This window comes from Amblyomma americanum, chromosome 8 (genome assembly GCF_052857255.1).
Source record: "Amblyomma americanum isolate KBUSLIRL-KWMA chromosome 8, ASM5285725v1, whole genome shotgun sequence".
NCBI classification, from domain to species: Eukaryota; Metazoa; Arthropoda; class Arachnida; order Ixodida; family Ixodidae; genus Amblyomma; species Amblyomma americanum.
The window spans coordinates 62471787-62494074 of record NC_135504.1 but is presented as its reverse complement, the minus strand read 5'-3'; the positions used below and the strand labels follow the sequence as shown (position 1 = coordinate 62494074).

Here is a 22288-nt window from a genome sequence, read left to right as displayed (position 1 = left end):
TATACGTCAAAAAGTTTATTGCAAACCTGCGGCAGTGGTAATGGACACAATATTTGAGACTGCAAAACTGCCATTTCACATTGCTGACATTTATTTCTACTGTCAGTAACTCTTCTCTGTTGATTTCAATTCATAGCGTACTTTTCCTTCACATTCACGAGCAAGGCGTCCTCGCATTATGTATTTTTTATAAAAATTGTCCTCGACAATTGCTCGTCTTTTGCGCTTGTTGTGACACCAAGAAAATATCCACCGTTCACTCAGCTGGCTTAGCCCCGTCTAAATCGCTATTTCTCTTTACGCTGCACCCATTAAAGAAATTCCTGAAATTCAATCCATTTCCAGCACTCCCTCTTCGTTCACAAGCTCCTTTCCATTCACGGCGTTGAGCACTCATGAGGTTGCGCGGCGTGCATTATATGTGGGAGAAATGTCAGAGGAAGTCTTGCGGAAGCAGGAGAACACATTACAAAAACCCTTGCGGAAGCTGTCTGAGAGAAACGCGTACAAAAACGGGTTCACGCATGAGTTTGTGTATGCAATAACTTGCGACGCGATTTGCATCACAACGTGCGGAGTGTCCATACGTTTTCCGTACAGGCCGACACTTTTGAGGAATATCACCACGTGGACGGGGCACCAGCAGACAGCGAAGACCAGTGCGACCACAAAGACCAGTCTTGTGACACGCCTCTTTGCACGGGTACACCCAGCAGTCACCCTGCCACCGGGAGGTACTACGAGCCAGAGTCGCTTCAGCATGAGTGTGTACAAGGCAAAGATCAAAGCCAGTGGTACCACAAAGTCCATCATACAGAGGGACACTCCGAATGCGACTATGTTATAACCAGCGTAGGGAGTGAAGTAGTTGCAGAAGGAGTGTAGATTATCGACGTTCACCATGCCGTGGGAAAAAAGCACAGGAACGCAGGCCACTAATATGATGGTCCACGTCAGCAGTATGCATCGAAAAGCATTCGCCGGCCTCCGAATTGACATAGACCGGAGAGGGTAGACGACCCCCAGGAACCTGTCCAGAGACATGAGGACCAAGGTGTAGATGCTGGCGGAGGCGCAGACGATGACAAGGTACTCAACGATCCGACACCAGGCGTCTCCAAAGGGCCAGTAGCTGAGCGCGTAGTAACACAGTCTGGAAGGGACGCAGACGACGATGAACAGAAGGTCGGCCACGGCGAGGTTCATGATGAGGATGTTGGTGGTGGAACGCATTTGACGATTGCAAAGCACGACGAGGACGACGAGGGCGTTACCGACTAATCCCACGATGAGAATGATGCCGAAAAAGATATACACAACAATTCCCAGCACCCTGTCACCTCGGTACTCGTAACCGACCATCTCGTTCTCTTGGCTCAGCAACGATTCCACGGATGTGCTGCAGTTTCCCCATTGCTTGCAGTGGTCCCCGGTGCCGTTGCAACTTGCCATCAGAGCGGTGCCTGTGGTAGCGTTCTGCGCCTGTGAGATTTGCATTGTCCACAGCGTGATCTGTAAAATACAAAAATATGAATACAGTGAGCTGTTATGTGAGATATCAGACACGCGGGCAAAACTCAAATCATCGCGTAGAGCGTCGGGTATTGTGTATGCGAAACAGTGCTTTGTTCTAGAAAACACATATTACACGAAAACAAGTATTATTCAAAATGCTGAACAGGACACCAATCACTTCGATTGGGAAACATAAAAAATCAAAACTTAGCACATTCGAACGCTGATATAACGAACTCTTGGGGGGTCACAAAATACTCCAATACATCAATAATTCCATATTTGAAATGTGAACGGATATGTTATAATTACGTTGATGGAAGAAATTAGCTTTTTACAGAGAAACGTCGCACCATACTGTAAGCTGTGTATAAAGTCGGCCCAGAAGACCTGACGTCACGTCGACGGTACTTAAGAAAGTAACCTGCGAATACTATGCGATTAGCAAGCATATACCGTGGCGGCCGTCCCATTGTTGAAAACTGAAACACGCTTCGTAAATGGTTCTCCGGTTACACTCCAGCAGTCTCAAACTATTCAAGGCGAACACTAGCATTTATCTACTGTTCATTTGATGTCCCCACTGAGTGTCATCGTTTGCCGTTAACACACAACAGCACCGGCTTTTCCTCGCACAAAGGCTTTGTGAGGAGAAGGAAACCAACGGTTTTCTTTGCTCGATGCTTCCGTCTTTCCAAATATGGCATTTGTCTCTAAACTTCATTGTATGCACCCATGATTCCCGCGATCTAACTTTCCGACCACGGCTGCCAAATAACTGCGCAAATAATGATCTTGGCTACGTTCGCCGCAGTCTTACTTTAATTAAATAACTGACCTCAAAGACCTTCGTCTGACCATAAATCGTATATGCTAACTACGTGCAGGATCCCAACAAAACTAACCTGGTCAGTACCATTGAGTCAGTCAAGCAGCGCGCTGTGTGATTCATCTAATCTTACCATTATATTTCCATCATTCAGGATTAATGTGTCCATTACATATAGCTGCACTCATCTTTCTTAGCAACATAGCAAGTGTTTGTTTATTTCAAGGTTTTCGCAAAATATTCCCGTACCTATTGAAATCCTGCATGCGCTCGTGGCATTTCCAGCCTTATGCAACCGAACGCTGCTTACCCACAATGTGTTCAAACCACAACATTCCGGCAATCGCTTTTCTTGCATAGCGGGGAAGCCTTCCGTCTGATCCGGCGACAATTATCAGTCTTCAATTTATCATATCCGCCATCCACGAATCATATTAATATGTCAAAACGATTCTCCATCAATGTAAATCATGTATAATTTATGTTTGTGCCGTTGTTATCCGCACCCATTATATCATGTCAAGCCTGGGGTACCCTTTCAGAATAACAATAAGTTCATAAATAAATGCAAAATTCTGTTCTTTAAACGGAAGCCGCAATTAGTTCATTCTGAAGGATAAATTGAAGAGCAGCATTAACCGAATCCGATGATGTGCAGCAGAATACACAAGCAATCGACAATTACGAATAAATACACTGCAGTAGAGATTGCTATGCTATTTACTTTTGCTTGCGTTCTATTAACTATAATATAAAGTTCTAACTATTTTACTGCAGTGACTACCTTTATGCAGTTTCTGAGATAACAATCGCCAGCAGCGAATGAAAAAGCGCGCTCTTGACGACACTGAGCTTACGGGGTCTCGACGGGTCCTTTTGTAAATTCTCTTCGACACTGGCAAGTTTTTACACTTTACACCAATTCATCAAGGATAGAACTTGACAAAGAAATCTTCGTTTTGTGTACAATTGCAAAAGCGTGTCTGTCTGAAGACTGCCATGGGACCGATACTTCGCATTTTGCTCGAGTGACTAGAGGGGGTAATGCAGAGAACGACTAAGCGCAGTCTCCACTTGCAGCGGTTGTTCACTTGTGACGGTAGGCCACTTGGCTGCTCGAGTGTCTAGCGCGGGTAATGTAGAGAACAACTAAGCGCAGACTTCACTTGCAGCGGTTGTTCAAGTGTGACGGTAGACCACATGTATGCTTGAGTGACTGGAGCGGGTAATGTAGAGAACAGCTAAACGCAGTCTTCACTTGCAGCAGTTGTTCACGTGTGGCGGCAGACCACTTGGCTGCTCGAGTGGCTAGCGCGGGTAATGCACAGAACAGCTAAGCGTTATCTTTACTTGCACCGGTTGTTCACGTGTGACGATAGACCACTTGGCTACACGAGTGGCTAGTGCGGGTAATGTAGAGAACAACTAAGCGCAGTCTTCACTTGCAGCGGTTGTTCACACGTGGCGGCAGACCACTTGGCTGCTCGGGTGGCTAGCGCGGGTAATGTACAGAACAACTAAGCGTTGTTTTCACTTGCAGCGGCTGCTCACGTGTAACGGTAGACCACTTGGCTTCCGAGCCTTGAACATCATCTCGCTTGCCACGTGCAAGCAACCGCGATTTCGGTTAGTGCAAAGCGCGATATAAGAGTCTGAGCGGCAACGCTTTCCACACATGATAGGATAAAGGTGGAATATTGCATAATATGCGATACATCGTGCGGGTATGTGATGTAACATACGGCTACACCTACGCAACTAGGCCAGATCTCAATGTTTGGCTGAGGTTTCTCGTTCGCTGCTTATACTCCTAAATTGAGCAGGAAAATTTCACGTGAAATGCGCATCTCTCACGTTAGAAACCAGTGCCAGGGATTTTTTTGCGTTTTTACTGGGCGATCTCATGACTAGTAAATTTTCATTTCATGATGCGCGCCTTTTTCGCGTTGTAAGACAGATTCGCACAAGGCCTGATACCGAAAACAATTCCACATAGCATTTCTTTGGCAGTGTTTTCCGCGTGAAAGGCGAGCACGAGCAAGACTGGAGTTGTGACAAAGGCTAGTCATTACGACGTTAAAGAGCGTGGGAAGAGAACAGTTCCTTGAGGCACACATGGTGATAGAACCCGAAAGGGTTCTATCACGAGCTGTGCTTCAAGGCAGTGTTCTTTCCCCCACGCTCTTTAACGTCGTAATGGCTTGATTTCCCGATTCATTGCAAAGAAATTGCAGGCAAGTGCGCATGCCATTAAGTGCTGACGACTTCTGTATTTGGATTCCTGGCTACCAAGACAAGTGATTAGTCCTGATAGCTCGACAGGTTCTACTTTCGGTACAAGCTTACCTTCAAGTGGTGTGGGAGTGTCTCTATCAGTAGAAAAATCCGGCTTTGTTCAATTTTCTGGTGTAGAAAGACGTGAAACGCGGTTGAAGGTAGACCTCGGTCACCATTGCATACGCCAACTCAACCACACGCGTTTCCTGGGAATCATTATTGACTCTCGTCTACATTGGCGAAAAGCTGTCGACGCAGTTGTTTCATCTCTATCTTCGCGTATTAATGTGATCCGTAGAAATGCAAGTAAGCAATGGGAAACCACCCTTCCTGAATGGTGAATCTTCATGAACCGCAGGTGGTCAGTGGCATAATGTATCAATTACCTTTAACTTCCCCCTCGGCATCACGCCTTGAATATCACCAAGTTGTCCGCAAAATGCGCCTAAGAAGAGCCATTGGAGTTCCTCAGGCGGCAGCGAACAAGGCAGTACTTCATGAGTCTGTATCGAAACCTCTTAGGCTTGTCGTTTTTTTAGAGACTACTAATGCATCTTGGCCGCCTAGCAGAGACGGTAGCTGGGTGATCGCTTCTCCAGCGGCTCTGCAAAAGATATGACTCGAAGTCCTACTTGGCGCTTTATACTCTTAGCTCTTTAGGCCTTAATGTCCGAAGGCAAAGGAAACGATTGAAACCCCCCTGGTCTTTTCCGACCCTCGAATGCAAGGTCACGATTCCTCATGTGAGCGCAAAGCGCATCTCTCAATTGGCAGCAACGCATTCGCTCGTACTTGAACGTTTGGAAACGAGTATGCCAGCTATCTTCAGATTTTCACTGATAGTTCTTTGGACAAGGTCAAACAAGGTAGCGCAGCGGCTTTTTACATTCCTTCTTTAGACTGTAAATGGTCTGTACGCATTACTGCTGTCGTATCCTCCACAATAGCCGAAAGTGTTGCTATTGAGGCGGCTTTACGGAAGTTATGGTCTTTTCCGGTTCGACCTGCTGTCATCGTAACTGTTTAAAAATCTGCCCTTCAGAAGTTAGAGCGCGGATTCCCGACTGATACCTTGTCTATAAGCTCTCTGTGCTCGGTGCAGAATCTGCACAGTAGAGGCTTTACTCTATATTTTCAATGGGTGCCCTCTCACATAGGAGCCAGCGGTAATGAGGTGGCAGACAGTCTCTCCCATAAAGCTGTGTCAAAGAATCTATCTAAAAGAGTAGCTCAAGATGGAAACAGTCTCTACACGAAAACGGCGCTCGATCATTTCGGTACCCTCTGGATTGCGCCCCATAAGCCATGTGAGACCAAGGGACTGAAAAGATCCCAGGCGACTCTACTACATCGAATTCGCACGGCCTCTGCTCGCAATCCTGCCTGGATGCATAAGACGGGCATGGCATCGTATCCGCTATGTTCTTTATGAGGTGTGCGTGCGGGTATCGAATATTATATTATGTACTTCACAGAGCACAATGCGGAAAGGTAGGTGATGTTCGCTTCCTTCAAGAAGCCAGGAACCCTTCACAGCATAGTTCCGGACATTGTCTACACGAGTGGAAACCACACATGCAGAAGGGAGGCTGCACGCCTTCTTTTAACATTTCTGCAGGACACTGATCTTGTTTCTAAATGGTGACAGCAGGAGTGGGCTATGGTCTACTGTGATTGAATGTGTGCGTAGATGGTGTCTTCTGGAGTGGACTATGTTATACTGTGAGTGAACGTGTGTATGCATTGTGGCACTGCAATGAACTATGTTCTACTGTGACTGAATATGTGCATACATGGCGACCTCTGGAGTTGACTGTGGTGTGGACTGTGCGGACTTTTTGTGTGCATAGACAGTGACTGCGTGAAGTGGAATATGTGTTCTTACAATAGAGTGCGCGCATAGAGAAGTAGATACGACAGGTTTTAGGACATTATTAACATAGAAGTGGAGCTACGGTGGAGCAATTTCCCGCAGAATAGGCAAGGTTAATCCCACCTGTAGCATTGAACACCTCGACTCAAGTCAACTTAACTCAATGCAGCTCCGGCACCTTTACATAATGTTGGCTTTCATGCGAGCAGTGGGAGCCAGCCATGAGCAGCAACGGTCTCGAGGACCAATGTCTGACCATCTGATGGGTCTAGTCATCAGCGCAATCCACCGGAGTCCTCAACTCAGGAGTCAGCCCTCCTGACTCGTGAAGCATTTTATGAAACCTGCGAAGTCTTGTCTCTCTTCGACAAGATTTCCGGAGGTGTCAAGCATGTCGACCTTGCAGGCATACCTCTGGTCCCGGCCACCACACTCACTTGTCCTTGAAGGTTCATTCAAGCCATTAGGGCAAGAGTGCTGCTGTGAGCCGGTCCGCCATATAGTTCTTAAACCAGGTGGTCTCTGGAAGCGCCTAATGCGATCGCAACGAACGTCTTCGACAGTGCCTCTCAAGGTGTCATTGAAGTACCGGCGCGATCAGAGCGTAAGGCCAAAAAATACTTTCCTAATTACACTCACTTCAAAGGCCCCATGTTCCACACCAGACACCAAACGACCATTGGCTATGGTGTTTTTTGGTGCCACCCAAAGTAGCTTCGTGTCATCCCAGTAATGCGCACAATGAATGTTGAGCAGGTCGTGTCTGCAAAAGTCGAGTCCATCGGTCCGCAGCACCATGACTAAAAAGCCCAGTATTTCCGCAGTCCTCATCAATATCAGCGGAGTCAAGCCAGTATAAAAAGTCGGTGCCAATTTAAAGTCGGTGCAGCAAGAGGTGACAGGGATGGAGTGGAGCCTTCTTCAAAATTCTTCACATTGAAGACCTCAGAAGTCGCATCACGCATGCCGGCATTAGGTTTTTCAGCCATGAAAGCCAAAATATCAGTGCTGGGCTTTTGGTGGATGGTCCCTTCCCGCTCAGCGTCCTGGTGAAGCTGGCATATTTTTTCTGTCAAGTAATTCTTCATTGTTACGTTTATGTTGTTTTTCTTTCCAATGTCACACTTGCTGAACCTCCTTCTTGCAGCGGCATGCAGCACGCAGGTCTAGGAGATTGTTCGCCTTCTGTTCACTTTAGGAGCGCATGCTTTCTGTAGACACAAGACCTACGCAGCGGTTACTTGCGGCGTGACACTAATCAATTACTCGAGCTCACAAACGCCCACTCTGCGGCACAGCGTGGAAACAGAACTGAATTTTTGTAGACGATATCCTTCAGCAAGAGTTGTTGTCGGGATAGTTGGCTTGATACTTTTAATACCATCAAAGGTTATGCGCATAAAATACGACACGTAGACAATAGATACGACAGGGCGAGTGGAAAGCAACAACTAGTTTATTCATAAGATGACGCCTCTAAATGCAAGATGTGTATTCGCATTCGCGGCGGATGCACCCACAGAATTTCTGCTAAAAGTTATAACACCATAATGCCCATAAGACAGAATTCAACAAGGCTGACTCACTTCTGTATAAGACGAGAAATGTATCGCTGACGCAGCATTTCTCATTCTTCATCAAAAAGGCTTCCATTATCTTGGGCGACACGGCGTTTCTACCCTGTTCAAGAATCTTGATCTAATTCAGTCGCGGCACGCATTAGCATTTCCGGAAATGTTGGGTCAAATTCGTGCTTCATTCCCTATCTCCTAGCGTGCGTTCCTGCTCGCCTGCACGATCATTAATGCAGCTTCTTGTTAGTTTGCGATCGGCCTGTCGTGTCTTCTGTCTTCGTGTCGACTTTTATTCGCATAAACTTTGATGGTATTACAGATGATACCCTGTTCGGCACAATCGGATAGCGGGTTAGATATCCGCGACAAGCTGATACCTGCGTAATGGTTTTGTTTTCGTTTTGTATGCTCAATTTGAACGGAACGTTCTTTCAGACAGAGGAAGATAAGCGGCTGGGAAGGGCGCGTTGTCGGCGGGGTTTTTCAGCAGCCCGCGGTCATCTCAAAACCAAAGTCAGTGCGAAGGCACGAAGCAGACAGCGCTTTATCAGATCGCGTAAGAGAGCGCTGCATTCATGGCGTATATGGAACACGGAACACGTTGCCGACAGGTGTTTTTGAAATATCGCCGCCGCAAAAAAAATGGCTACCTTTATCTACCTCTCAAAAGCTCTTTGGTGGAACTCGCCAGCTTTCCAACACAGACCTGAGAGTTCAAAGCCACGCTTATCTAAAAATGATCGTCAATAAATGAAAACTAAAAATTAAAGCACGCAAAGTGACAAAACTAACATATAGTTAACATAACCCTTTAGAACTTCCCCTTGAATCGATTTCTGCGGCTGCAGCGGTGGCTCAGTGGTTATGGCTCTCGGCTGCTGACCCGAAATAGGCGAGTTCGATACCAGTCGCGGTGGTCGAATTTCGATGCAGGCGATATTCTAGGGTCTCGTGTACTGTGCGATGTCAGTGAACGTTAAGGAACACCAAGAGGTCGGATTTTTTTTCATTCAGAATTTATTTCAGACAACGAAGAGGTTGTCCAGGGTGACGTGGCAAAAGGCATACATTGCCTGACGAGGCCACGCCACCCGGATGACAGGCGGCACCACTGGCTACACAAAATCAAGAAGAGCATTACATAATAGAACACACTTTCAGTATTTTTACACAATATATTAAGACATCTTTACAAAACACACACAGCAAACATTAACCAGAATTCGTCCAGAGCAATATTTACAAAACATACACTAGTGATAGGTATACGTTAAGTTTTTATCTTTAAGGTTCATTTAAGAGCATTGCTTTAATTAACATTTTGTATTTACGTATAGAGGGGGTAGTGTGTGCAGTATCCAGAATAATAGGGTATTGGTTAATTAAGTCAGGAATTTGCCATCCTAACCTCTGAAAACCATTATTTGTGCGTACACGAGGTGTTTCCATACATTGTTTTCGAAGATCGTATGTGCTAAGTTTAGTGTGATAGGTGGTTTCGAAGGTTATTTTGTCTAGTTTGTACTGGCGTAATATTTCGAGACATAGTTTGTATGTGTGCAGTTTACTTATTTCTAATATTCCATAAGACCTAAACAAAGGCCGCCAGCTGCGCAATAACTGTATTTTCCCAACAGCTCGTAATGCCCGCTTTTGAATTGCAAGGAGGGAATCTCGATTTGTCTGCGTCGTCGTTAACCACACAAGGGAGCATTAGCTTAAACGGGAATGTATTAATGAATAGTATATTTGCCGCTTTACGGACGCCGGGAGATAATATCTCAGTTTGTTTAAAATGCCAACCGCCCGACAAAGATCACTGCGAAGCTGATCAACAGGCGAGTTCCAAGAGAGATTTTCTTGAAACAAAACACCTAGAAAACGTATTTGTGAGCACTGTTGCAGCTGAGTGTTTTCAAAGTTTAAGTTTAGGTTGTCAGGAGCTTTTACACCTTTTGCCCTGAAGAGAATGTATTTGGTCTTACTACCATTTAATTGCATCCTGTTTAGTTTTAACCACCCGGCCATTCACTACAGCGTCCCCAATAGCCTTAGTCACCTTGGGACGTTAAGACACCTAAACCACGAATTCATTTCTGAAGAACGCTGTCTATCTTTTAAATCCTGGTAATTTTTTCTTCAGAGAGCCTGTGTAGTACACATATGGTCATAACGGAAACTACGCCTATATCGAACAGTTTATTTCCTTAATGAACCACATTCGGAAAAAGGCATAATCCATTCTGCTGTCCCAGCCACATTTTCTAGCGAAGTCAGGATACTATCGATCACACTTTGAACAACAAGCAGCCTGCAAAGCCGAAGCAAGAAAGCAAATGGAGACTGCTCACCTTCACGTATCAATACACAGGCAGCGTTGCCAAATGTTTGAAGAAGAATGCAATGGCCTGAAGGCAACTGCTCTTCCAAAAGACGCACTTTCAAAGTCAACCACCAACATACGGAATAGAGAGCACAGTGCGATCCGAAGAGAGTCGCACGCATATAAAATCGAAGCATATTCAAATGAAAGCGATTGAACATCCGCTTCGCCGCTGAGATGGCTAAGTGGTTATGGAGCTTGGCTGCTTACCCGAAAGACTCCTAAAAATGAAGTGGCACCAGCCAATGTGGTGAGTGCAATTGCAACAAAGGAGGAAATAAAGACCTCTACCGCCTCATGAGCGACACTTTGTTCCTGTCTTCGCGTCCTCCTCAACGTCACAACGCTCGTTTTTTTAGTGTTGCTGCCGTTTTGCGTTGCATTGTGTTTTTTTTTTAACCAAAAGCTTTACTGACCGCGAACTTGCGGTTTCTCCGAGGCTATGCTCCGAGGAGGCACATAACGTCACAACGCGCGCCTCGGCGCGGATATTAACGCGACAGCGTTAAGGCGCTGGTGTCGCAGTAAAGCCGGTGTCGTTGGTGTCTTTGGCGGTGAGTAAAAATGGCGCATCTCGGTGGACACATGAACCGCGCCGTAAGGGAATTTTCTTTCCCATAAGGCGCGGTACGGGTTTCCAGCGAGAATATTGAAACAGGCATCCTTTGCTTTCCTTAAAAAAATGTATTTTCATTTTCCTTGCCTTACGGCGCGGTTCAGGTCTCCACCAAAATATGTTTCCTTTCTTTAATTGTCCGGGCAAGGGGTCGCGCCGAAGGACGATGGCGTTCCGTCAATTCCTTGGAAATGCTGCAACACGCTATCGCGTCTTGCTTTTAAAGGCCAAACTTAAGCGACCTCCAACTTTTCACTCTCTCTCGGTCCCTAGTCATTGCTGCGCATGCGCCACTAGTAGCACCGAGCCACAGGTGTTCCGCGGCTGCGCTGCGCCGTGCCTTTAATCAAAATCCAACTTTCAATGTTTAGTTTTCCCTTATTTCCCTCCCTCTTTTATCCCTTCCTTTACGGTGCGGTTCGGGTGTCCGCTGAGATGTGTGAGACGGTTACTGTGCCATTTCTTTTCCTCAAAAACCTAACAAAAGAAGTGAGTCGAGGGCGTTTATAGAGTTCATTGGCGTTGACAACTTTGCAAAGGCCGTTCATTTTCACAAAGAAAAGGCGCTCAACCATATGTGTGGGTCAGTGGAGACCTCAATCTCGCTTTCATGTACTTAGTGTTGGTGTCCAACTGAAAAGCCTGCTTTGCGTTCCGCATGCTGGATAGAGAGAGAGATAAAACATTTATTATTTCATTGAAGTGTTCTACGAGTCAAGTAGGCGGACGCCTCAGTTCAGGACTGCGGTGGCTTGGGCGGATGCTTGGACCAGTCTGATGATGCGACACTGGTCCTCCAGACTATTGCTGGTCAGGGCTGCCTCCCACTGCTCGTATGATGTCTGTAATGTTTTAGATGAGGTGGTTTTTGGGGACAATTCCAGGAAATGTGAAACAGCGTAGGCTTATCGCCGCACCATGGACAGAAGGGGCGGTATTTGGAAGGGTGAATGAAGCTGTACAAGTACAGGTTAGGGAAGGTATTCGTTTGTATTCGCCTCCAAAATGTGGCTTCTTCTGTGGTGAGTTTAATATGGGGAGGGGGATATATTTTACGATCTAATCTAAGCATCTCCAGCCGTTCCCCATAGTTTGATGGTAGAGGGGTGAGGTACGGGCAAGGATCCGCTCGGTTTGTTAGCTCACGAGCTAGATTGTTTGCCGCCTCGTTGCCTTCAAGACCTGAATGGCCCGGGGTCCAAGTAATGTTACGGTGGCGTTGAAGTGTAGGTGAGAGGCCCGACGGTATGAGTAGAGCCGCTGTCATTTTTGGGACTCTCCCTGTAACGCTATATTGACAGGCTCGCTTCGAGTCAGTTATTATGTGAGCTGATTTGTCCGCCAGATCACAATGCCTTATGGCAAGGGCGATGGCGGAGGCTTCCGCCGCGACAGGATCCTCAGCCCGGAGTGAAGCACTCGTCAGTAGTTGAAAATTGTGGTCAAGGGCGACTGCAATAAAGATGCTCGGTTCAGTGTACGCCGCCACGTCTACATAGACTGCTTTGCGATCTGACTCTAGACGCCGGCGTAGATGAGTGACCCTAGCCTCCCGTCTGCCTTTGTGAATTTCTGGATGCATATGTTTTGGGAGCGGAGCCACCGAGATCTGTCCTCTTATGTTTGCAAGTACGCAAGTGTGTCGCCAGAACTCTTGTAGATCTCGTGGTGTACCAATGCGCTGAAGAATGGCTCTTCCGGTGGTGGTCTGTTGGAGTCGGGCTCTCTGCGATGCTAAGACCGCATCTCTGATCTCCTCAAAGGTGTTGTGGACTCCAAGCTTGATTAGACGTTCGGTCGAGGTGCTTAGAGGAAGGCCGAGAGCTGTTTTGTACGCCCTGCGAATGACAGTGTCGGCCTGCTTAAGTTCTCCCTTTGTGAGATGATGATACGAAAGGCCGTATGCTATTCTGCAGATAACCAAGCACTGTACAAGACTAGTGTCTTCCTCGCGCATGCCTTTCTTGTGGCGTGTTATACGACGAATCATACGTGTAATTTGGTGGGTGGTTGTTTTGAGAGTTTTTATGGTATGTCCTGCGCGTAGGTTACTTTGAATCCAAAGCCCGAGATTTCTAATGACCGAGACCTCTCGAATCTGTTGGCCTTCTACATAGAGATCTATTGGTCCACAGTTTTTGTAATTTTGACCGTGCACCCTGACTACTTCTGACTTCTCCGGTGCACAGCGAATGCCACTACTAGCGGCAAATGTTTCGACAGTCGATGCCGCTTCCTGTATGGCTTGTTTCTTCTGTGCAAGGGATCCCTTAGTGGTCCAGATAGTTATATCGTCTGCATACAGTGTAAATCCTATATCGGATAATTCCTGCAGCCGACGGGCCAATCCTGTCATGGCAATATTGAATAAGAGGGGAGAGATGATTGATCCCTGCGGAGGGCCCTTGTTTGGCATTGGTATGGTATCTGATCTGGCATTTCCAATTCAAATGTTGCAGTGCGGTCCGTGAGGAAAGCTCTAATGCAGTTAAAGATCTTCTGACCACATCCCAGGGAGTTCAGTTCGCGGAGGATAACTTCGTGTGAGACATTGTCAAAAGCTCCCTTAACGGCAAGCGCCAGGATCAGATGCTCGCTTCCTCTTGGGATACCTGTAAGAACTTCCTCCTTAAGCAAGAGAAAGGCGTCCTGGGTTGAGAGACCGCGCCTGAAGCCAATCATTGACTGTGGAAAGAGATCCCTCTCCTCAATGAAATTCACGAGGCGGTTTTAGATAACTCGCTCATAGAGCTTCCCGAGACAGGATGTAAGGGAGATTGGTCTTAATGTTTCAAGGGTGGGCCGCGTTCCGGCCTTACAAATTGTGACAACCTCTGCATGTCGCCACTCGTTTGGGATCGTCCTTCTTCCCACAGGCCATTAAGGTAGTCGGTCATTTGCTCAATATCTTTTGAGCTAAGGTTTCTTATCATTGCGTTGGTCACTTTGTCTGTTCCTGCGGCTGTATTGCGTTTGGCGGCTCCTACTGCCGCATATACTTCAGCCACCGTGATGGGCTCGTCTAGATCAGTGTTCAGAGCTCCTGTGTATTGAAGATTTCATGGCGGGATTGTTTGAGTGCCAATGTAATGGTCTTGTAGGGCTTGTTTCAATTCCTGATCTTTTCCTTGAAATTTGTCAGCAAATTCTTGCAACGTGCGAATGACTGTGGTTTTCGTTTTGTTCGGATCAATTAAGCTTCTTAGTATGGTGCAAGTTTGCGAGGTGCTGAGTGTGCCTTTGAGGGAGGCACAAAAATCTATCCAGTATTGCTGAGCGAGTTGCGTTGCGTACTCCTGGGCTTGTTCGAAAAGTTCTGATATCCTAAGTCGGAGTCTGCGGTTTAACCTTTGCTTCTTCCATCTGCGGACGAGACTACGACGAGCCTCCCGCAAGTGTAGGAGGTGACGATCTACTTCCGGGCTTTTCTTTGTGCGCGGTATACTCTGTGTGCTAGCTTTGCAAGCTTCCCTGATGTGTTCACTCCAAGTTTGTATGCCTTGGATGCCTTCTTTGGGTGCGGGACGCCTGCGATAAGTTTCCCAATCCGTAATATTGAGTTCACCGAGCGTTCGGCGAAGTTTAGACGTTGGCACTGACGTACTAAGCTGGATAGGCAGCACGCCCTCCATGCCACCCTGTGGGCGTTCAGTTAATGGTTGATCGTGAAAGATTGATCACGAAATGAACGCTGCGGCATAGCTATTGCTGCAGTGCTGCTTGTAAGCCACAACGCTGTCAGCGCTAATGCATTCAGGCCACATCTCTCTCTCACCACCGTCACATGTATCAAAGCACGAATGGCTTGTCCGCACATCCAGATAGCCAGTTATGCGTCCTTCCTTTCGTCAAAGCCATTGCCGTCTAGAACATTGTCAACGCCAACGCCAAAGAACACAGTGAACGCCGACATCTTTCGCTTTCTATTTCCTGGATTAGCTCCGCTAATGCACATTAATTTTCTTTTGGGTAATTCCATCGTGCTTCGTTCTTTCGCTTCTCAGCTCGTGGCCGTAACCCTGAACAGAGCAGGCAGGCGCTGAGATAGGCCGTTGGTTAAAGCGCATCGCTTCTTTACTCCGCACAGCGTTCGAAAGAACTTGTCTAATTGCTCCATCCCTCTATTACTCTGGCTTTCCTGCTACAATAAGTGCCGCGCTCAACAGTTCACGTCGCGTAAAAGCGATTCATTTGCAAAAGGCGTTTCACTTGGCCAGTAAAAGTCACAATACCGTTAACACGATTCTCTCTGTTATTAATGTCCATACCTGACATTTAGAGCACCAGGAACTTAATCCCTTCTGTGTTACGGTGTAAAACTGATGCATGCAATTGTTTGTTGAAATTAGCCTGCTTTATGTGCTGTGTGCAGGCCTGCAGGCAATCACTAGAAGACAACGCAGTTCCACCCTTGCGTGCACGAACAGCATCAGCTTAAAAAGTCATCCGAACGTTTTCAAACTGCACAGCGCTCTTTTCTATTCTGTACGCCACCCCCCTTTAAAACTGCGACAGGAAACGGGGAGTTTTCTGGAGGCCGAGTTACACATGGTGGATTCGTGATGCAGCCGTGCGCTTTCTTCACCGCAAGTGTGTCGACAGGCGCAGTACTGCACGCAACAATGCGACAAGATCTGTCCTCGCTATGATTACCAGAGGACGTGTCTCGTGATGTCCTTACCGCAGTCGTGAACACGACTGATGGTGGATGAGGGTGGTAACTACCTCTTCGCCAGTGTACTTGCTATTATGTCACGATTTAAGACGGACAATGCGCGTCCTTTTTACTTATATGTATATTTGTGATGGTTTTTTCGTGGCTCATGGCACCAACGTTTTCTGTATTGCTCCTCCACACCGTCTGTACCTTTCTACGGAATGGGCTGTAAAAGTAAAGAGAACTTTTTCTCTTTGTCCTGAGTAGTCACATTTTGTTGATTCTCAATGAGAGCAAAAAATATTAGTAAACAATTAGCAGGACAATCAGCACTTTTTAAAGCGAGATACACCGACAGGTTTTCTGGCATTTATTTATTTATTTATTTATTTATTTATTTATTTATTTGCACACCCTAAGGCCCCTCAATTGGATTACTTAGAAGGGTATGTTGAATACAAAAACCTTCACAGTGCAGGCAAATGCATTAATACTCTAAGACCTAGTAAAAAGGCGCCATGTATAAGACAGCGAAAGAGAAAACAGATACAGACACTGACCGTGCAATAAAAACATAAGAAAGCAATTACTGATTAGACACTTTTAGTTGGACTTACGCAGTGAGCTTGCGCACGCAACGACGCTGCGGGTAACAAATGCGCATGCGCAGAACGCAACGTCTCTAGCCGCAAGTTGCGGACGCGCGCCCACTATAAAGCACAGCGTAGCGTACGCAACGTGGGACGCTACGTGCTGCGTAGAGAACATGGCGGCCATCATCTCTCCCGCTTCGGAATAAATACATGTCGCCGCGGGATTCTCTTACGCAGTAGCACGCTCAAATTCTAGCGGTTCGCTTTTATTTCGCCTAATCTTGCCAACACGTACCGGTATAAGCGATAACTATAGCCCTTGTTTTTCAGATAATTTGGCGATTTTCAAGCTCCTAGGCATAACTAAATGCAGTGTTTTCCTCGTTGCAACGACACCTGGCGAAGCAGTTTTCTAGCTTTTAGTCAGTTCTTACATTTTCTTCGGTTTGCATAGCTTTTCTTCGAACAAAAAAAAAAGGCTCACAATGCATTCACTCTAGTTATCAGTAATCACGGATGAAAATTTCTTCAACCTTGCGTTGGTGTGCTTTGACGTCTTGTCACTAGATGGCGGTACTGTTTACACGAGCGCAGGAGGGACGCTACGGCACGGCCAACTAAATGTTTCGTATTTAAGCTATTCACAGCGTACGCAACGCAGTAAGAGATGCGTACGCAAGCTTACTGCGTACGCCCCGTCTAAAAGTGTCTATTGACATCCACCCGAGCGCTGCCATACAGCTACAAAAAATAGCTATACAGTTTTCTCGGAAAATTCGCAGTTAAAGAAGAATAATTCCAGGTCCGGGATTCAAAACCCGGGACCACCGCTTCACCGGAGCAGTCGCTCTACCCACTGAGCTAACCGGGACGGCAAGCGCACGGTAGGGCGAGAGCAAATTGATCAGTTACCTTATTATTGATCAACTCTCTTATTACATATCTACCCCACCTTGGGGGATTCACCTACAACATTTGACCAACACTGTTTCCACTTCCAGTTATTGATCAATTACATTATTATTGATCAACACTCTCATTACAAATCTACACCACCTTGGGGTATTCACCTAAAACATTTGACCAACTCTGTTCCCACTTCCGAGTTATTGATCAATTCGCTCTCGCCCTACCTTAAGGTTGCCGTCCCGGTTGGCTTAGTGGGTAGAGAGACTGCTCCGGTGTAGCGGTGGTCCCGGGTTCAAACCTCGGCCCAGGCTGAATTTTTCTTTTACTGTGAAGTTCTTTAAAAAGCTGTATAGCATTCCTTTCTCGCCGTATGGCTGTGCTTGTGTGGATATGTCATCGAGTAATTACTCCCTTATTACAAACCTACTCCACTTCGGGGGAATCCCCTAAAACATATTTGACCAACACTGTTCCCTCTTCGATTTATTGATGAACTCGTTCTCGCCCTACCATAAGCTTGCCGTCCGGGTTAGCTCAGTGGGTAGAGCGACTGTTCCGGTGAAGCCCTGGCCCCGAGTTTGAACCCCGGACCAGGACGAATTTTTCTTTAACAGCGAAGTTTCTGAGAAAGCTGTATAGCTTTCCTTTGGAGCCACATGGCTGCGCTCGGGTAAATGTCAATGAGTAATTACTCCCTTATTACAAATCTACTCCACATTGGGGGATTCCCCTAACATATTTAGCCGATAAAAACATATTACTACAAAATAAAAGTGAAATGAACAAAAGAACGTCACGAGAACACTTTTGTTGTTTTTTATTTTACATCACTTAAATGAAAAACAAAAAAACGAGCACTCCTCGCAGCGCTGAATGCAACGGAAAAATTAACATTAAATGCCTTGAGATCTCTAGAAAGAATGAAGCGCTGATTGAAAAGAATGAAAATCGTTCATAGTGGCAGCGTAAGATGGTAATGAATTCCACTGAGCTGCTGAGAGTGCAAGATGTCAATTGGGGTATTTTTCATAGTGAACAAACACTGGTTTGCTTTGTAAGCGTGATATATCCTAGTCAAACTGTGAAGGGCTGGGAATATACGTGAAAGCGAAAGGGAGCTCACAGGCGGACGGTACAATGAACGGGCGGAGAATAAAACTTAAACTGGGCAAAATCGGTTTCTAATGCTAGCCCTCCACAATTTTTGTACACGTTACGACCTGCTGTCTCAGACATGAGAACCGAAATAAAAAATAAAACCACCAGTACATAATCTCGTCCATGGAGTAATATAAAATTTTCATCCTCACCTGATAACCTGCGCCACGCGATGGTCTACAGCTATCGCCTTACTTAATCGCGTGTCTTTTTTCTGGATACGAGGCCTAAGGACCTCTACAAGGATGTCGGTGACAGACGCAGGCAGCTGCCGACAAGAGAACAAGCCAGTGAGGTGATAGCGCTTCCCATATTAGAGTCACGAGTAAGCTCACATGAACTCACTCTCTGTAATACTCCACGTCCCGGTCCCGAAGCAGCAGCAGGAGGTTGCAGCCTTGGCCCAAGCGTACGAGTTGCTTTAAAGATGGACGCACCAACCACCGCCTCCGGCGCGTACTGATCCTTCATCTGCCTTTTGCCACTCTTCCAGCGTAGGAACTACAGTGTTTCACAGGAGAATCGTAACTATCTCCTCCTCCTCTGAAAGGTCGCCATTACATCTCCGCTACAAGCTCACACGCGGGAATTGAAACGTGAAACGAGGACTGTGATAAAACAACGCAAGCCAGTGTGCAGCCGCGCAACCGACGACAGACACGCGATCTGGGGGGCTCACGCGCGCTCTGCTCCGATAGAAAAGAAATTGCTGTCAGACCTCGCTGCTGTCTTGAAAAAGCGAGAAGCAGCCGCAGTCCTGCGTCGGTTCTGCCGTCGCGGGGGGTGGGAGGGGGGGGGGGTGGGGGGGCGCAAATGATAACAGGCTCCTTTTTCCCCGACGAAACAAATTCGCTTTGCTCGCCGGCGTAACGAGGAGCCAGGATTGCCTGGCAGATGAGCAGCGAGTCACATTTCTTGCACGAAGGGCGTTCTAATTAAAAACTCTCGTTGGTTCTGGTAAAGCATGCAGGTGCGTTGTTAACTCAATTCTAAACCATTGACACGGGCAAGTGAAATCTACATTAGGATGCCAAGACAGAAACTACATAATATAAAAATGTTAAGCGGCAGAAAGCTAAGTTTCATATTTGACTTAGAAAATAAGAAAAAGGGCATCCAGAACGGTCTCAGTATGTATTATCATTAGCAAATAAAAAATGCACAAAAGTGAAGCCTTATCGGAATTCAGAAATCAAAATATCGATCATATTCAAAAGCATTCAACAGCAACCGCTTAGGAGTGCAGTAGCAGCAAAAAGAAATGACACCGTTTTTTCACCTTAATAGACCAGATTGACGGCTGTAGTCATACAAGAAAATTTCGCTCATACCCTTTTGTCATACCAAACTATCGCGCAATTGAAATGGGCCGTTTCCGTTGTTCATCTTATTTGTCTCTTTTCGCGCAGACTCTCCAGAGGTGCACGCATGGTAATGGCGATAGCACTCTCTTTTCCATCGGTAGCTCCTCGGTAGCTCATCTGCGCGTTCTCGGTAGCCCGCGCTGCTTACGTCTATCACAATACCCGTCTTGACCACAAAGTCCGGCCAAAGAATTACAGGCACGTAGGAACTGGGGAGATGAACGAGTCGTTGTCGCCTCACCCGTCTTCTCAGCCTAGCTGCACCGCTTGAATGTGTTGTGCCTCTCGCAAGGCGAAAAGTGTCATTTCACTCTCTCAACCTTATATTATTGTCGCGTGGATGGTTTAACACCTCTTCACCGAACAGAGAGATACGCGAAAGAGAGAGAGAGAGAGAGACTCTTTAATGAAGAAACAGAATTTAGCCGGCGTTTCAATATCGCTGGCATGCTACTCTGCGTAGGGAGGGGAATTTGGAGAGATACGCGCTTGCCCCTGTAACCAGCAACCCGGTGAACTTCCTTCGAGCTATCGTTAACTCGAGGAACGGCGCTGGCATGTGGGGGCAACCTTCCACGGGACCAGCAAAGCCCGCCAGGGATCCACGAGCTGCTCTAAGTGAATTGTGCGAATGTTACATATACCTGGAGTTCCTGCTGGCAGATGAAACGTTTTGTTTGGCAAACTTCTTTATTTGGATGGAATAATAGTACGACCTTATGCCAGAATAGAAAAGTGTACAACAGCTGTATTTTATCGGTACTCACCTACGGGGAACAAACGTGGAGGCTAATGAAAAGGTTCAGCTTAAGTAAACCACAACGCAGCGAGCCATGGGAAGAAAAATGATAGCTGTAACGTTAAGAGACCGGAAGCGGGCAGAAAGGTGAGGCAACAAACGCGGTTTAATGACATCCAAGTCGAAATCAAGGGAAATAAATCGGCTTGAGCAGGCCATGTAATGCGATGGCAAGATAGCCGCTGGTTCTTAAGGGCAACGGAGTGGATTCCAAAAGAAGGTAAGCGTAGCAGGGGGTGGCAGGAGGTTAGGTGGGCAAATGAGACTAAGAAGTTTGCAGGCATAGGGTGGACGCAGCTGGCAAAGGAAAGGGATAATTGGAGAGACGCGGGAGAGGCCTTTGCCAAACAATGGGTGCAGTCACGCTGATGAGGATGATGAACAGTAAAACTCCAAGTAAAAATCACACTCAAGAAGTAAAAAGAACGAGCGTGGCTTTTTCTCAATGCAGGCACTCTCCTCAGTTGCAAAAAAGAGCCGAAATAGCTTGAATTAAACAATTGAACACTCCATTTCCGCAGTAACACATACCTGCCACTTAAGATTGGAAAAAGTGAGACGCTTATTCAGAACACGAGGCAAATGACCAAGGTTTCAACTGGAAGGAGCAGTTTATGGGCGTCCGGCTCATATGGTAAGAACCAGCTCCATGTTTCCCTTGGGGACTCCACTACAAATGTTGGCAGTCGCGCTCTACAGACGGCATAAAAAAAGGCCGTGGTAACCGGGGCGAACAGACAGGAAAACATCCGTGCGTGCAATGGGGAGTTGGGTACATGCGGGATGAATGCTCGGACACGTTTCCCACAAAGTGTACTCAAGGGTTCATGGAAAAATAGCAAGAATGCAATGACGTGAAAGAAAGACTTCCAAAGTCAGCTAACAAAGGAGTCACCACACACAGGTTAGTGCTGATATACCGCTGCACAACTGTGCATGCCCACATTTAACACGATCTTTCATAATGTTTTGATGGTAATCACAATTAGGAAATGCTTCCTTTTTCATCTTCATTTTGCGATCATCGTTTACATTTCTACGATTTAATTCGCTTAATTCCAAAGCCGTTTACATCTAAAAACAAATAAAACTTCCAAACCGACTGCGGCCGTTCTATTAGTAGAAAAAACAAAACAGACACAACGCCTTAATGCGCTAGTCTTTTAATTCATTCTTTTAATAGATGCGAAGCCGCCGCTGTGGATGACCCGAAACACACGTTTTCGATCGCAGCCGCAGAGGTCGCATTTCGATGGAGGCGAAATGCTTCAGTCCTGCGTACTGTGCGATGTCACATAAAGAACGCCAGGTGGTCGAAATTATACGGAGCTTTCCATTACGGCCTTCTTGCCAGCTGCAGTCACTTTGGGACGTTGATCTCCATAAAACCAAACCAATTTTTCGTACACTTCAAATGAGTTCAGTTTATGTAAATAAAAGAACAAACGTATAACAATGCGGATTGTTCTGATATGTGCACAATGCTCACATTGCATCGTGCACTCTAAATGCATTTACAAAGCGCAGAGCAGAGCTGTGATTGCCAGAGCATAATTTTGCTGTTTTTCTGAGTGAATTCTTTCTCCTCAGTCAGTCTAGCGTTGTGCCGCTGCCATTGCACCAGGTCTAAAGCTTAGACCGTCCTGCAGGTCTTCCTCTCAACAGTAGGTCCAAGCTAAGTTACCTAGTTCCTCAGGTGCTTTGCGCTCACACATATTTGAAGAGGCCTAAAAGCCCAGAT

General features: G+C 46.5%; 1 protein-coding gene and 1 pseudogene across 3 annotated transcripts in view; one reads left to right on the top strand and one right to left on the bottom strand.

Annotated features, from left to right (window-relative positions):
* LOC144101769 (juvenile hormone acid O-methyltransferase-like) overlaps positions 1-22288 on the top strand; it is a 119099-nt gene that overhangs the window by 54812 nt on the left and 41999 nt on the right. The window lies entirely within an intron of this gene.
* LOC144101526 (allatostatin-A receptor pseudogene) lies at positions 394-1538 on the bottom strand (annotated as a pseudogene).